Genomic DNA, 17,122 nt, shown 5'->3' on the forward strand with positions numbered 1-17,122 from the left:
AAAGAGGTAAGTACAAGTCATATGATGTGACGCTTTAGTTGCTATATGGGAATTGGAATATATCATCTTGTATATTCATTTAGGTGAGCAGACATGGAGTTTAAGCATTTGTGGGGAAATAGAGTAGGAAGAGAGTTCCAAAAAATCACCTATTTCTGCTTTATTGACTATGCCAAAGCCTTTGACTGTGTGGATCACAATAAACTGGGAGAATTCTGAAAGAGATGGGAATACCAGGCCACCTGACCTGCCTCTTGAGAAGCCTGTATGTAAGTCAAGAAGCAACAGTTAGAAGTGGACATGGAACAACAGACTGGTTCCAAATAGGAAAAGGAGTACGTCAAGGCTGTATATTGTCACCCTGCTTATTTAACAGATATGCAGAGTATATCATGAGAAACGTTGGGCTGGAAGAAACACAAGCTGGAATCAAGATTGACGGGAGAAATATCAATAACCTCAGATATGCAGATGACACCACCCTTATGGCAGAAAGTGAAGAAGAACTAAAAAGCCTCTTGATGAAAGTGAAAGAGGAGAGTGAAAAAGTTGGCTTAAAGCTCAATATTCAGAAAACTAAGATCATGGCATCTGGTCCCATCATTTCATGGGAAATAGATGGGGAAACAGTGGAAACAGTGGCTGACTTTATTTTTATCGGCTCCAAAATCACTGCAGATGGTGACTGCAGCCATGAAATTAAAAGACACTTACTCCTTGGAAGGAAAGTTATGACCAACCTAGACAACATATTCAAAAGCAGAGACATCACTTTGCCAACAAAGGTCTGTCTAGTCAAGGCTATGGTTTTTCCAGTGATGATGCATGGATGTGAGAGTTGGACTGTGAAGAAAGCTAAGCACTGGAAAACTGATGCTTTTAAACTGTGGTATTGGAGAAGACACTTGAGAGTCCCTTGGACTGCAAGGAGAACCAACCAGTCCATTCTGAAGGAGATCAGCCCTGGGTGTTCATTGGAAGGACTGATGCTGAAGCTGAAACTCCAATACTTTGGCCACCTCATGTGAAGAGTTGACTCATTGGAAAAGACCCTGATGCTGGAAGGGATTGGGGGCAGGAGGAAAAGGGGATGACAGAGGATGAGATGGCTGGATGGCATCACCAACTGGATGGATATGAGTTTGGGTAAACTCTGGGAATTGGTGATGGACAGGGAGGCCTGGCATGCTGTGATTCATGGGGTGTCAAAGAGTCAGACACGACTGAGTGACTGAATTGAACTGAGAGTAGGAAGAGCAGTGGGAGGATTATGTGGCAGACAACATCTCTTAGATATTGAGCATCTGGGAATCTCAATTGATTTTTGCATTGATTTTATGGATGTAGATTCTTTACCAGCTGAGCCACCAGGGAAGCCCTGGAATACTGGAGTGGATAGCCTATCCCTTCTCCAGCAGATCTTCCTGACCCAGAAATCAAAACAGAGTCTCCTGCATTGTAGGTGGATTCTTTACTAGATGAGCTACCAGGCAAGCCCCCAATTTTATAGAAACAATTCCCTTTATAAGTATATTTGCTTTAAGTTGCCTTTTCTTGGAGATGGGGGTAACTTCCTTAGAACTGACACTTGAGATAAGTCTAAAAGGAAAAGGCAAGATCCAACAGCATAAAAACATTGGGAATAGAACTGCCAGATGACCCAGCAATCCCACTGCTGGGTATACACCTCGAGGAAACCAGAATTGAAAGAGACGCATGTATCCCAATGTTCATTGCAGCACTATTTACAATAGCTAGGCCACAGAAGCAACCTAGATGTCCACTGGCAGATGAATGGATAAGGAAGCTGTGGTATATATACACAATGGAATATTACTCAGCCATTAAAAGGAATGCATTTGAGTCAGTTTTAATGAGGTGAATGAACCTGGAGCCTATTATACAGAGTGAAGTTAAGTTAGAAAGCGAGACAAATACTGCATATTAATGCATATATATGGAATTGAGAAAGATGGTACTGTCAATCCTACATGCAGGGCAGCAAAGGAGACAAGGAGACACAGACATAAAGAGCAGACTTTTGGACTCAGTGGGAGAAGGTGAGGGTGGGATGATTTGAGAGAATAGCACTGAAACATGTGCATTACCATATGTAAAATAGATGACCAGTGCAAGCTCAATGAATGAAGCAGGGCACCCAAAGTCATTGCTCTGGGACAACCCAGATGGACAGGGTGAGGAGGCAGGTAGGAGGAGGGTTCAGGATGGGGGCAACACATGTATACCTGAGACCAATGCATGTTGATGTTCGGCAAAAAACCATCATGACACTGTAATTATCCTCCAATTAAAATAAATAAATTAATTTTTTTAAAAAGCAAAAGGTTGGGGATGTAGTGGGTGGAATCAGAAACACATTTTAGGCAAAGGAAATAATATTTATAAAAGCCAAAAATATTATGGATTCCAGTAATATTGATTTTATAATATCTTTTACAGCAGAGATTCTCAACTCTTTCTATCAGAACCTCTCACTTATCCTTGGCACAGCTTAAAAAATGAATGCTTGCTTCTAGCTCCTATTCTTTGAGTTATTACTCAACCACAATAAAATAGCCAATCAAAGTATACCTCTGGAAATCAATTTAATATAATGCATTCAAATACTTGGGCTTCCCTGGTGGCTCAGACTGTAAAGATTCTGCTTGCAATGCGGGAGGCCTGGGTTCTATCCCTGAGTCAGGAAGATTCCCTGAAGAAGAGAATGGCTACCCACTCCAATTTTCTTGCCTGGAGGATTCCACAGACAGAGGAATCTGGTGGGCTACAATCCATGATGTCGAAAAGAGTCAAACATGACTTAGTGACTAACACACATACACATTCAAATACCTAGACATCTGAAACAAGAAAAGAGTGTGGAACATATTCCAAATGTATCAAATATTTAAATATAAGAAAGGAAACTGTACAACTATAAATGTGAAAAAAATGAGGAAATCTTTTTTATAATCTTGAAGTAAGAATAGCCTAAATGTGACATCAATACCAGAAACTATAAAGAGTTTAACCAATTAGACACATAAATTTGACAAAAGGCAACAAGAGCAAAAATAAAAATGGCACTGTAGATTTGCCCTCTGACCACCAGTCTCCATCATTTTTCAATCTGCTTTCCATCTCTGTGACTAAACAGTGGGCCTCTAGAATCTCCAGAAATCACAGAAATTGACTAAATTAGTGGCTCCTGGGGGCTCTCTGCTTTCCTTGGGCTCAGCCATGGCAATTCCCAGCAGGCTCTGTGGTCACAGGCAACTTGCTGTGCCACCCAATCAATGTTCATTGTTTTCAGTTTCCAGAAACGTCTCCCCTCCCTCTCCCTTTCTTTAGAGATAGTCATCTCTGGTTTGCTGCATAATCCCATGTGGCTCCGCCATCCCATATCTTTTAAAACAAGTTCTTGTGAGTTTTGTTGCTGAATTTTTTTTTAATTGTTCTAATTTCATCGTTGATGTTGTTGTTGTTAGTTGCTAAGTTGTATCAGACTCTTTGCAACCCCATGTGCTGTAGCCCTCCAGGTTCCTCTGTCCATGGGATTTCCCAGGCAAGAATACTAGAGTGAGTTGCCATTTCCTTCTACAAAGGATCTTCCTTATCCAGCGATTGAAACCGGGTCTCCTGCAGTGGATTCTTTACCACTGAGCCACCAGGGAAGTCAATTTAATTGTACCATGTGTATTTTGTTGGGACCTTGACAGATACACTGAGAAGTTTAAATGTATATGTTAATAATAAAAAAAGATTTATAATATGCATCATAAAGGAATAATAATTGCAACATTAATAGTGTAGTGGTAGTGTTAGTTGCTCTGTCATGTCTGACTCTTTGAGATCCTATGGACTATAACTCATCAGGCTACTCTGTCCATGGAATTCTCAAGGCAAAATACTGGAGTGGGTTACCATTTCCTCCTCCAGGGGATCTTCCCTCATCTCCTGCATCTCCTACGTTGACAGGCATATTCTTTACCACTGAGCCACCAGGGAATCCCAGATGGTATTATACTTTAACTTAAATACATTAAATCACTAACTTAAATACATTCAATGAAATTTATTTTATTTGGAAAGAAAGAAAGAAACAAAAATCCACTCTTTATAAATTCTATCTAACCACGATTAAGTTTGTACTTTAACTATCTGCTTCTAATCTGTGGTGATAAATGGTATTTACTGGCCGTGCCTATTTTGTCCAGTTTAGATGACAAGATCCATCACCTGAACTATTTTCCATCAGTACGTGAATCCTGATCCCAGAACTTCCCAGGAATTCTCTAGTTCTTAGTCAATTTTGAATCCCTCTTATCCAATTCTGTGCCTGCATGCTGAGCTTCTCTTAACATCACAGTGGTGTGGATGGTTCTCACATTCAGTGGGTCTCAGTCTAAGCCATATTAAAATGTTTTTACTCATCTTGTCCAGATCTGTTTCTCCACAAAAAATTCAAAATTTTTGTCACCCCTTACAAACATTCTATCCAATATTCAACTCTCTTTTTCATAAGGCTGACTTGCCACTTAATCGATAAAACTAAAAGCATCAACATAAACTACTTCAAACTCAAAGCATCTATCTTTTATCCACCTTGTTATTTTTGAGGCCAACTTCCAGATTTGGTTTTAATCCCTATTCCTCTTGGCCACTTTTGGGACTTTGCTCCATCTTTCCTAAATCCTCAAGGTCTTTCTATTATTTCCTCTTCAACTCTCTCTCTCAGGACACAATGCCGTTTTTCCATCCAGAGTATCTCGCCTAGTGATACTCCATTTTTTTCTTTCTCAACCAAATGTCTTGAAAAAAGTATCACACTTCACTTTTCCTCCATAATTTCTCCCATTTGGTCCTGCAGCACCTGCATTCTACCTTCCTTCAGCTGTCTCCACTTCTCTGAATTCACTATGACCAGTGTCATGAGACACCAGACCATCGATTTTGCTAAGTCCAATGGACACTCCCTGCAGTTCCTATCTTACTGGATTTCTGCTAGTTTTGATAGAGGTTTGCATTGATTTCTTTTAAAAATTTCTCTATTTTGGTGGTTCCCATGCCATTTATTACCTAATAATATTTCACCTAACTAAATAATATGTTAGTCTTTTTCATATCTTTGCCTTTGTCTTTTAGTCTTCTTATCATGCTCTCCAGGTTCCACCTTTAGCCTTCACTTCAGTTTCATTTATCCGGCTCTGTTGTAAGGGCTTAGCAATGTAGCAATGAGTAACAAAAAGTTCCTATTCTTATGTAGTTTGAATTCTAGTTTGTGTCTGTGTGTAGTGAGGCCAGAGACAGAAAGACAATGTGTAACAAAATAAACAATGGAAACCAACAGATTGTGATAAGTTCTATGCAAAGGATTAAATTAACCTGATGTGACAGAAAGTGATTGAGAGTCTAATGAGGTTTCATTGAGGCAGTGGCCTCTGAGTTGAAATTGAATGACAAGATGAAGGCAGCCATGTGAAGTTGCCTGGAAGAGCAGGTCAAGCAGAAAGAATGACTAGTTCCAAGTTGTAAATGACCTGAGCACATTTGAGGACAGAGATTGTATGGGATTGCAAGTCTAGTGGATAATGAGGCCCATTGTAGTCAGAGAGCGTGCTTGATCACTAGAGGCTTGAAAGCCAGAGTGAGGAGGGTTTAGTGAAAACCTGTGGAGTGATACGATGGAATTTATATCTTTATAGATTCAAGTTGTTTGAGGACAACAAATTGCAACCAGGGAGGAGAGGCAACAAGAACACCAGTTAGATGGCTTTTGTAGTGGACTGTTTAAGATATAACAATAACTTCCTAGAGTAGAATGGTACCAAGAGAGGTAGCAGCGGTGGACATTTAGGGATACATCCAGAGGTAGTGGCAGAAATTGCTGGTAAATTAAGAATAAGGAGTGATTGAAGGGGGTGAATCAAGGCAAGGGTTGATCAATGTGTGACAGATGATACAATTCATTAAGACGAGGGACAGGTGAGTAGTTACAATGGCAGAGAAACAAGTATCTGACTTGAAAATGTGTGAGATTATTATTGATATGCCAATGGAGGTGCCAAGAATTTGGAAAAGTCTAGTCTGGAATTTGAGGGAAAACACAATGCAGGTGATGTAACTTTAGAAGTTGCTGCAGAGGACTTTTGTTTAGAGCTGGGACAAAGCAGGTCTATTAGGGAGCTTATGTTGATATAGAAGGAGGGGAGGATCCAGCAGAAGTTCACTCCTAGGTTTAGTCATTACAAGAGAATGAACTAGGAGCAGAGATTAAGAAGGAAATAGAGCAGTAGAGTATTACAAAAGTTAAGAGAAAATGTATTTTAAAAAGAGAATGAACAGGTTTACTGTTGCTTTTGGTCAGATAAGTGAAGAAAACATTCAATTTTGGCACAGTGGAAGTTATTTGTGACTACCCAGGGACAGTGTCAGTTAGTCAGTGAGGGCAGGGACCCTACTAGAGGAACTGAGAGGAATAGGTGAGAGGCAGTGGAGTCAGTAGCTCTACATAACACTTTCAAGAAGTTTTGCACTCAGGGGCAGCAGTGAAACGAAGTGGCAACTAGAAGAAGAAATGAGATCAGGAGAGTATTTGTAAATTTTGTTTGTTATATTTGTTTAATTTTATTTTTAAGACAGATGAAACTGTCTCCTGTGTGTTCCAGATTTCTGTTAAGGTACCACTCTCATGTCATAAGGTACCACTCCATCCCTCATGACTAGGATGTGGAAACTTTTCTACCCTCCTTTGTCTCTCCCATATTCCATTAAATTTTATAAATAGACTTCTCTCCTGTTTCTTGAATTTAGCTCCTCCTCTCCACCTTTATTATTGCCTATTATTTTAGTTTGGATACTTACCTAGATTAAACCCCCTTTCTCAAATTTTACCATTCTTTGCATCCTTTCTTTAAATTGCAACCAGAGTCCACTGGATACAATTGAACTATTTCAATACTTTGCCTAAAGTGGCTATTTCTAGTTGTCTGCAGAATTAAACTCAAGTATTGTAGTTGGGGAAGAAAAACTAAATCACCTTTCCTTAGTTTCACCTAATCTCACTTCTTGCATATTTATCAAAATGCTGTGGAATATTAGGCTACTGGACTAGTTTTTTGTTGAATACACATATTGCTTTGTATTGAGATATTTCTATCACTCACTTACCCATTCCTTACTGGATAATTCTTATTCTTTAAGGTTTAAATTAATATCCTATTTCTTTAAAAAACAACAACAACAACAATGTTCTCAGAAGCTTTATATTAATTAAGCATACAATGTTGTGGACACCTATAAAAATTTGAATATGAGTGCCCATGTGTGCCTATACCCATTTCTGTGTGTGTGTGTGTGTGTAACCAAAATTATTTGCTTAAGCATCTGTCTCCATCACTAGTGTGTGCTCTTTAGGACAAAGACCATTTATTATTGATTTTTTGGGTCCCAAGCCATGCCTGCCTGCTTAAAAGCTCTGAGTAAGTGATTGTTAAGTCCACTATGCAGATCTAATGCTCACTGATACTTATGCAACACAAATATACTTTCCCAATTGAGATTTTCATGCTTAGAAGATAAAGGGCAAGTTACTATAGCAAACAACTGTAGACTTTGAACACAGAAAAAAATTGCCCTCAATTTCCAGGTCTGCTTTTCATTTCCTATACTGTAAGTCATCTAGATTCCCTGAGCTAGGGTTTTGTCAATTGTAAAAAGGAATTACTATACTTATTTTCCTGGTGTTACTTACAATATTTTGAGAAATAAAATGTACAAACTTATAAAACTACATAATAGGATAATGCCAGGCAAATAATAATGATCCATAAAAGATAATTTTCTTTCTTCTCAGCTGTAAACTACAGATTCATTCCCCAAATATTTATTAAGCCCCAATTATGATACAAAAACCATTTTAGGAATTACAGTCTAACAGTAAACAAGACAAACATGATTCTTCCAATAGTAGAATTTATATAACTTAATGGGAAAAATCAAGGTTCAATAAACAATTATACATTTAGTTATTTAATTACTTTTAATTTAAAGTATTATTTTAATTAAATTATTTAAATATTTAATTCAAATTTAATTATTTATTTAATTTAAATGTATTATTGGAGTCAATTTATGAGGGATCAAGTATATATCAAGTATAAAATAAAGCAAAGAACCGGGTTATTCACTATAAGGGATACTAGGAAACAAACAATAGTCTTTGGCATCGAAGAACTGAGTGGAAATTATTACTAAACATAAGTAAATAAATGCTATGGGAATTTAAAAGCAAAGATTCCCAGATGGGAAATAAATCTGATGTCATTTGGACTTTTCAGAATTGCTAGAAGTTTGAAAGTGGACCTTCATTCCAGTACTGAACAACTGTTACCAATACATTACACATTTTAATCTCTAAAAACCCCTCTACGTAACAGTCACTACACTAATTTAGGCCCTTATTACTTGTCACCTAGATTATGAAGAGGTCTTCTAAATGGCTTCTACTCAACTTCTTTCCTTTTTGTTTCTAGGGTGATCTTGGCAAAAACACAGATCTGATCCTATCACAGGCCTGCATTCAATCTGTCACTGGCTTTTTTGGTTTGCAAATACAGCCCACATTCTCAACATGGCATTTGAGCTCTGGCATGATCCAAGTGGCCTGCTCTAATGTAGTGAGCCTCCGGCATACTGAAATCTAGCTACTGAAAGCAGTGTAAAATTCCCAGCTTGCTCATACTCCTCAGAGCCCTCTACTCTCCTCCATTTTGCTTCGTTTCATTTTCCTAACTTCTTCTATGCTTCTAAGTTCAGATCATACACCATCTTTTCAGGAGCATTGCCTGACTCTCTTCTAACTTCTGATAGAAGTGTTCATGTTCTCCTACGAAACTCACTGCCTACTTCTGTCTTAGCAGCTACCATCTATGCTTACTCACCTACCTGTCACTCTCCCCTATTAGACTGTGACCTTGTATGGCAAGGACTATGTTTCTTGTTTTTATTTCTCTAACACCTAACAAGCTTCTTGGAATAAAAGAAAACTTCATATTTTTTATATGAATAAATACAGGAATTCTTGGAGTAGTAGAAGTACTTCATGTCATACTGTTACATTGATCAAAATGGATAAAAATAAACAAGGTACAGCCTGTCAGAAGATAGAAAGGGGTCTAATTTGGCAAGAACAGAATTTTTCTGGAAAATAACAAGCCTGGAAGGAATGTGGAGCAGGACTGTTAGAACTTTCTGTGATGAGTATCTTCTATCTGGCCTTAATACAGTAATCATAGGCTACCTAGACTATTGAGCTATTGAGGTGTGCCTAGAGCCCTGGAGAAATAAAATGTTTAATTTTACTCAATTTTAATACAAAACTACACTTTGTAAAATAAACAAGATGGTGGAGTAGAAGGACGTGTGCTCATCTTCTGCAAGCACTCCAAAATTGCAACTCACTGATGAACAATTTTAGCTTTAAATTTAATAGTCTTCTGTGTGGGCTACTCTATTGGATAGCACAAAAAGGACAAATTTTTGGTCCGTTTTGCAGAAGGCTCTGGATATAAGGGTAATGAAACAATACCTTCTGGAGGTAATACAAAAAAAAAAAAAGGACTCTAAGCATAAAGTTGAAATTATCCAAAGAGTATCTTAATGACCTTTGAAAGCTAAATACTAATAAGCAATGATATAAAACTATTGTTATAATTAGTATTCTGGCTTATTTCTTCTAGAAATTTATTTTGTCTCTCACTTTAACTGTGTAATGAAGTGAAGATAATGGACAATAATTTTTTATCTAACTTACTCATGTAAAATGATAATGTAGTTTTGGGGAAATATTGCTAATAGAACTGAGTCAAAGCTTGACTGTCAATTATTTCCTTATAATCTAATTAGTTGGATAGTAAAACACAATTTATAAAATTACACTTTGTAAAATAAACAAGATGGTGGAGTAGAAGGACGTGAGCTCATCTTCTGCAAGCACTCCAAAATTGCAACTCACTGATGAACAACCGTAGTTAGAAGAATGTTGGATCTCACCAAAAAAAAAAAGATGCTTCACTTCCAAGGGCAAAGGAGATACCCCAGCAAGATGGTGGGAGGGGCAAAATCACATTTAGAATCAAAACCCATACCCACCAGAGATACTCAGAGGGCTCAAACAAAACCTTGTGTGCACCAGGACCCAGAGACCCCACAGAAACTGAGCCAGACCTGCTTTCGAGGGTTTGAGTGTCACCTGTGGAGGCCTGGGTGGCCTGACATGGGGGAAGGGGCACGGACTGCAGCAGACATGCATCACGCAGCATGTGGCATAAGCTTTCTTGGAGGAGGTTGCCTTTAGCCCCACCATAGAGCTGCTGAGCAGACAACCCACAAACCACAGAACAATTATACCAAAGAAATTCTCACACTGTTAAGGAAGTTCCTGGACCCACAGTAGATTTCCCAACCTGGGGATCTGGCAAAGGGACTGAGAACCCCCGGGGAATCTGACTTTGGAGGCCAGTGGGATTTGATTACAGAACTTCCACAGGTCTGCAGAAACAGACTCTTGGGAGGAACAAACAAAACTTTGTGTGCACCAGGAGCCAGGAGAAAGGAACAGAATCCACAAAAGAGAGTGAACCAGACTTACCTGTGAGTTTCCATGAGTCTCCAGCAGAAGCGTGGGTCAACAGTGGCCTGCTTCAGGGTCAGGGGCACTGAATACAACAGTGCCTGCACAAATCCTTTTAAAGTTCTTTATCTTCAGTACCTCTAATTTTCGTGAAGAGATCTCTAGTCTTTCCCATTCTATTGTTTTCCTCTATTTTTTGCACTGATTGCTGAGGAAGGCTATCTTATCTCTCCTTGTGATTCTCTGAACTCTGCATTCAAATGGGTATATCTTTCCTTTTCTCCTTTCCTTTTTGCTTCTCTTCTTTTCACAGCTATTTGCAAGGCTTCCTCAGACAGCCATTTTTCTTTTCTGCATTTCTTTTTCTTGGGTAAGGTCTTGCTCCCTATCTCCTGTACAATATCATGAACTTCCATAGTTTATCAGGTACTCTGTCTTCAGATCCAGTCCCTTAAATCTATTTTTCACTTCCACTGTATAATCGTTAAGGATTTGATTTAGGTCATACCTGAACAGTCTAGAGGTTTTCCCTACTTTCTTCAATTTCAGTCTGAATTTGTAAATAAGCAGTTTATGATCTGAGCCACAGTCAGCTCCCAGTCTTGCTTTTGCTGACTGTATAGAGCTACTCCATCTTTGGCTGCAAAGAATATAATGTATATGATTTTGGTGTTGACCATCTGAACAGAAGCAGAAGAAATTAAGAAAAGGTAGCAAGAATACACAGGAACTGCACAAAAAAATCTTCATGACCCAGATAATCATGATGGTATGATCACTCAGCTAGAGCCAGACATCCTGGAGTATGAAGTCAAGTGGGCCTTAGGAAGCATCACTACAAACAAAGCTAGTGGAGCTTAAGGAATTCCAGTTGAGCTCTTTCAAATCCTAAAAATGATGCTGTTAAAGTGCTGCACTCAATATGTCAGCAAATTTGGAAAACTCAGCAGTGGCCACAGGACTGGAAAAGGTCAGTTTTCATTACAATCCCAAAGAAAGGTAGAGCCAAAGAATGTTCAAATTACCACAACTGCACTCATTTCACACAGTAGCAAAGTAATGCTCAAATTTTGCCAAGCCAGGCTTCAGCAATACGTGAACTGTGAACTTCCAGATGTTCAAGCTGGTTTTAGAAAAGGTAGAGGAACCAAAGATCAAATTGCCAACCTCTGCTGGATCATCAAAAAAGCAAGAGAGTTCCAGAAAATCACCTTTTTCTGCTTTATTGACTATGCCAAAGCCTTTGACTGTGTGGATCACAATAAATTGTGGAAAATTCTGAAAGAAATGGGAATACCAGACCACCTGACCTGCCTCTTGAGAAACCTGTATGCAGGTCAGGAAGCAACAGTTAGAACTGGACATGGAACAACAGACTGGTTCCAAATAGGAAAAAGAGTACGTCAAGGCTGTATATTGTCAACCTGCTTATTTAACTGATATGCAGAGTACATCATAAGAAACACTGGGTGGGAAGAAGCACAAACTGGAATCAAGATTGCCAGGAGATATATCAATAACCTCATATATGCAAATGACACCACCCTTATGGCAGTAAGTGAAGAGGAACTAAAAAGCCTCTTGATGAAAATGAAAGAGGAGATTGAAAATGTTGGCTTAAAGCTCAATATTCAGAAAACTAATATCATGGCATCTTGTCCCATCACTTCATGGCAAATAGATGGAGAAACAGTGGCAGGCTTTATTTTTTTGGACTCCAGAATCACTGCAGATAGTTACTGCAGCCATGAAATAAAAAGATGTTTACTCCTTGGCAGAATATTCATGATCAAACTAGAAAGCATATTAAAAAGCAGAGACATTACATTGCCAAAAAAGGTCTGTCTAGTCAAGACTATGGTTTTTCCAGTAGTCATGTATGGATGTGAGAGTTGGACTATAAAGAAAGCTGAGTGACAAGGAACTGATGCTTTTGAACTGTGGTGTTGGAGAAGACTCTTGAGAGTCCCTTGGACTGCAAGGAGATCCAACCCGTCAATCCTAAAGGAAATCAGTCCTGAATGTTCATTGGAAGTACTGATGTTGAAGCTGAAATTCCAATACTCTAGCCACCTGATGCGAAGAGCTGACTCATTTGAAAAGACTGTGATCATGTGAAAGATTGAAGGCGGAAGGAAAAGGGGACAACAGAGAATGAGATGGTATCACTGACTCAATGGACATGAATTTGAGTAAATTCCAGAAATTGGTGATGGACAGGGAGGCCTGGCTTGCTGCAGTCCATGGGGTCACAGAGTCAGACACAACCAAGCACTGAACTGAACTGACTGATCTTCAGTACCCTTACCATAGTTTGTCCTCAGTCCAAATACAGGGAGGGAACACATTCCTGCCCATCAACAGAAAATTGGATTAAAGATTTACTGAGCAATGTCCCATCCATCATAACAAGACCCAATCAGTCTTTCCCATCAGGAAGCTTCCATAAGCCTCTTATCCTTATCCATCAGAAGACAGAAAGAATGAAAATCACAATCATAGAAAATTAAACAAACTGATCACATGGACCACAGCCATGTCTAACTCAATGAAACTATGAGCCATGCCTTGTAGGGCCACCCAAGACAGACAGGTCATGGTGGAGCATTCTGACAAAACATGGTCCACTGGAGAAGGGAATGGCAAACCACTTCAGTATTCCTGCCTTGAGAACCCCATGAACAGTATGAAAAGGCAAAATATATGACACTGAAAGATCACTCCCCAGGTAGGTAGATGCCCAATATGCTACTGGAGATCAATGGAGAAATAACTCCAGAAAGAATGAGGAGACAGAGCCAGAGTGAAAACAACACCCAACTGTGGATGTGATTGGTGATGGAAGTAAAGTAGAATGCTGTGAAGAACAATATTGTATAGGAACCTGGAATGTTATGTCCATGAATCAAGGCAAATTGGAAGTGGTCAAACAGGAGATGGCAAGAGCGAACATTGACATTTTAGGGATCACTGAACTAAAATGGACTGAAATGGGTGAATTTAACTCAAATGACCATTATATCTACTACTGTGGGCAAGAATCCCTTAGAAGAAATGGAGTAGCCATCATAGTCAACAAAAGAGTCTGAAATGCAGTACTTGGGTACAGTCTCAAAAAGGACACAATGATCTCTGTTTGTTTACAAAGCAAACCATTCACTATTACACTAATCCACATCTATGCCCAAACCACTAATGCCAAAGAAGCTAAATGATTCTATGAAGACCTACAAGGCCTTCTAGAACTAACACCTAAAATAAATGTCCTTTTCTTATAGGGGACTGGAATGCAAAAGTAGGTCAAGGGATTCCTGGAGTAAGAGGCAGGTTTGGCCTTGGAGTACAAAAGGAAGCTGGTCAAAGACTAACAGAGTTTTGCCAAAAGAATGCTGTGGTCATAGCAAATACCCTCTTCCAACAACACAAGAGATGACTTTGTATATGGACATCACCAGATGGTCAATACCAAAATCAGATTGATTATATTCTCTGCAGCCAAAGATGGAGAAGCTCTATATAGTCAGCAAAACCAAGACTGGAATTGACTGTAGTTCAGATCATGAACTCCTTATTGCCAAATTCAAGCTTCAAGAAAGTAGGGAAAACCACTAGACCATTCAGGTATGACCTAAATCAAATACCTTAAAATTATACAGTGGAAGTGACAAATAGACTCAAGGGATTAGATCTGATAGACCGAGTGCCTGAAGAACTATGGACAGAGGTTCTTGGCATTGTACAGGAGGTAGTGATCAAGACCATCCACAAGAAAAAGAAATGCAGAGAGCCAAAATAGTTGTCTGAGGAAGCCTTAAAAATAGCGGAGAAAAGAAGAGAAGTGAAAGGCAAACGAAAAAAGGAAAAATATACCCATTTGAATGCAGAGTTTCAAAGAATAGCAAGGAGAGATAAGAAAGTCTTTCTAAATGATCAGTGCAAAGAAATAGAGGAAAACAATACTGAAAGACTAGTGATCTCTTCAAGAAAATTAGAGATGTCAAGGGAACATTTTGTGCAAAGATGGACACAGTAAAGGACAGAATTGTTATGGACCTAAGAGAAGCAGAAGACATTAAGAAGAGGTGACAAGAATGCACAGAAAAACTATACAAAAAAGATCTTCATGAACCAGATAACCATGATGGTGTGATCACTCACCTAGAGACAGATATCCTGGAATGTGAAGTCAAGTGGGCCCTAGGCAGCATCACGATGAACAAAGTTAGTGGCTGCTGCTACTGCTGCTAAGTTGCTTCAGTCGTGCCCAACTCTGTGTGACCCCATAGACAGCAGCCCACCAGACTTCCCCACCCCTGGGATTCTCCAGGTAAGAACACTGGAGTGGGTTGCCATTTCCTTCTCCAATGCATGAAAGTGAAAAGTGAAAGTGAAGTCACTCAGTCATGCCCCACTCTTAGCGACTCCATGGACTTCAGCCTACCAGGCTCCTCTGTCCATGGATTTTCCAGGCAAGAGTACTGGAGTGGGGTGCCATTGCCTTCTCCACATTTCCTCTCTAACACTCCTCAACTCTTAAGAACTTGGCCACCACAATGTTCCTTCAATTTTTTTTTTATCTTACAATTATTTTTAATAAAAGCATGTATTATTTATATAATGGGTGGGGACCCCTAAAATATTTTCAAGGGAGAGAGAAAATCACCTGGATTGCTAAAAGAGAAACTCTGCACTCAAGATCTATTCCAGGTTTAGAAAACCAATGGAGATTAGCTGACATCCTGAAAGACTAGTGGAGGTGATGGAATTCCAGTTGAGCTATTTCAAATCCTAAAAGACGAAAGTGCTGCAGTCAATATTCCAGCAAATTTGGAAAACTCAGCATTGGCCACAGGACTGGAAAAGGTCAGTTTTCATTCCAATCCCAAAGAAAGGCAAGGCCAAAGATTGTTCAAACTACTGCACAGTTGCACTCATCTCACACGCTAGCAAAGTAATGCTCAAAAAGAATACATTTGAATCAGTTCTAATGAGGTGGATGAAACTGGAGCCTATTATACAGAGTGAAGTAAGGCAGAAAGAAAAACACCAATACAGTATACTAACGCATATATATGGAATTTAGAAAGATGGTAACAATAACCCTGTGTACGAGACAGCAAAAGAGACACTGATGTATAGAACAGTCTTATGGACTCTGTTGCAGAGGGAGAGGGTGGGAAGATTTGGGAGAATGGCATTGAAACATGTATAATATCATGTATGAAATGAGTTGCCAGTCCAGGTTCGATGCACGATACTGGATGCTTGGGGCTGGTGCACTGGGATGACCCAGAGGGATGGTATGGAGAGGGAGGAGGGAGGAGGGTTCAGGATGGGGAACACATGTATACCTGTGGTGGATTCATTTTGATATTTGGCAAAACTAATACAATATTGTAGGGTTTAAAAATAAAATAAAAGTAAAAGTAAAAAAAAAAAATTTTTTTTAATTAAAAAAAAGAAAGGCAAAAAAAAAAAAATTCTCCAAGCCAGGCTTCAGCAATATGTGAACCGTGAACTTCCAAATGTTCAAGCTAGATTTAGAAAAGGTGGAGGAAAAAGAGATCAAAGTGCCGATACCCATTGGATAATAGAAAAAGCAGGAGAATTCCAGAAAAATATCTAACTTCTTCTTTATTGACTATGCCCAAGTCTTTGACTGTGTGGATCACAACAAACTGTGGAAAATTCTTTAAGAGATGTGATTACCAGACCAGCTTACCTGCCTCCTGGGAAATCTGTATGCAGGCAAGGAGCAACAGTTAGAATCAGACATGGAACAATGGACTGCTTCCAAACTGGGAAAGGAGTAAGTCAAGACTGTGTATTGTCACCCTACTTATTTAACTTATATGAAGAGTACATGATGAAAAATGCCTGGTTGGATGAAGCATAAGCTGGAATCAAGATTGCTGGGAGAAATATCAATAATCTCAGATAAGCAGATGGCATCAGAAAGTGAAGAGGAAGTAAAGAGCCTCTTGATGAAAGTGAAAGAGGAGAGTAAAAACATTGTCTTAAAACTCAACATTCAGAAAACTAAGATTATGTCATTCAGTCCCATCACTTCACGGCAAATAGATGGAGAAACAATGGAAACAGTGAGAGACTATTTTCTTGGGCTCCAAAATCACTGCAGATGATGACTGCAGCCATGAAATTAAAAGACGTCTGCTCCTGGAAGAAAAGTTATGACCAACCTAGACAGCATATTAAAAAGTAGACACATTTCTTTGCCAACAAAGGTCCATCTAGTCAAGGCTATGGTTTTTCCAGTTATCATGTATGGATGTGAGAGTTGGACTATAAAGAAAGCTGAGCATAGAAGAATTGATGCTTTTGAACTGTGGTGTTGGAGAAGACTCTCGAGAATCCCTTGGCCTGCAAGGAAATCCAACCAGTCAATCCTAAAGGAAATCAGTCCTGAATATTCATTGGAGGGACTGATGTCGAAGCTGAAACTCCAATACTCTGGCCACCTGATGCAAA

At 39.1% G+C, this 17,122-nt stretch overlaps 1 long non-coding RNA gene across 1 annotated transcript in view; it reads right to left on the minus strand.

Moving 5' to 3' along the window:
- Positions 1–17,122, minus strand: part of LOC147375936 (uncharacterized) — a 94,795-nt gene that overhangs the window by 17,822 nt on the left and 59,851 nt on the right. The gene's annotated exons all lie outside the window — the stretch shown is intronic.

The sequence above is a fragment of the Bos grunniens genome, chromosome 3, assembly GCF_055505025.1.
Source record: "Bos grunniens cultivar Pamir isolate PY7600 chromosome 3, Bosgru_T2T1.0, whole genome shotgun sequence".
Classification (NCBI taxonomy): Eukaryota; Metazoa; Chordata; class Mammalia; order Artiodactyla; family Bovidae; genus Bos; species Bos grunniens.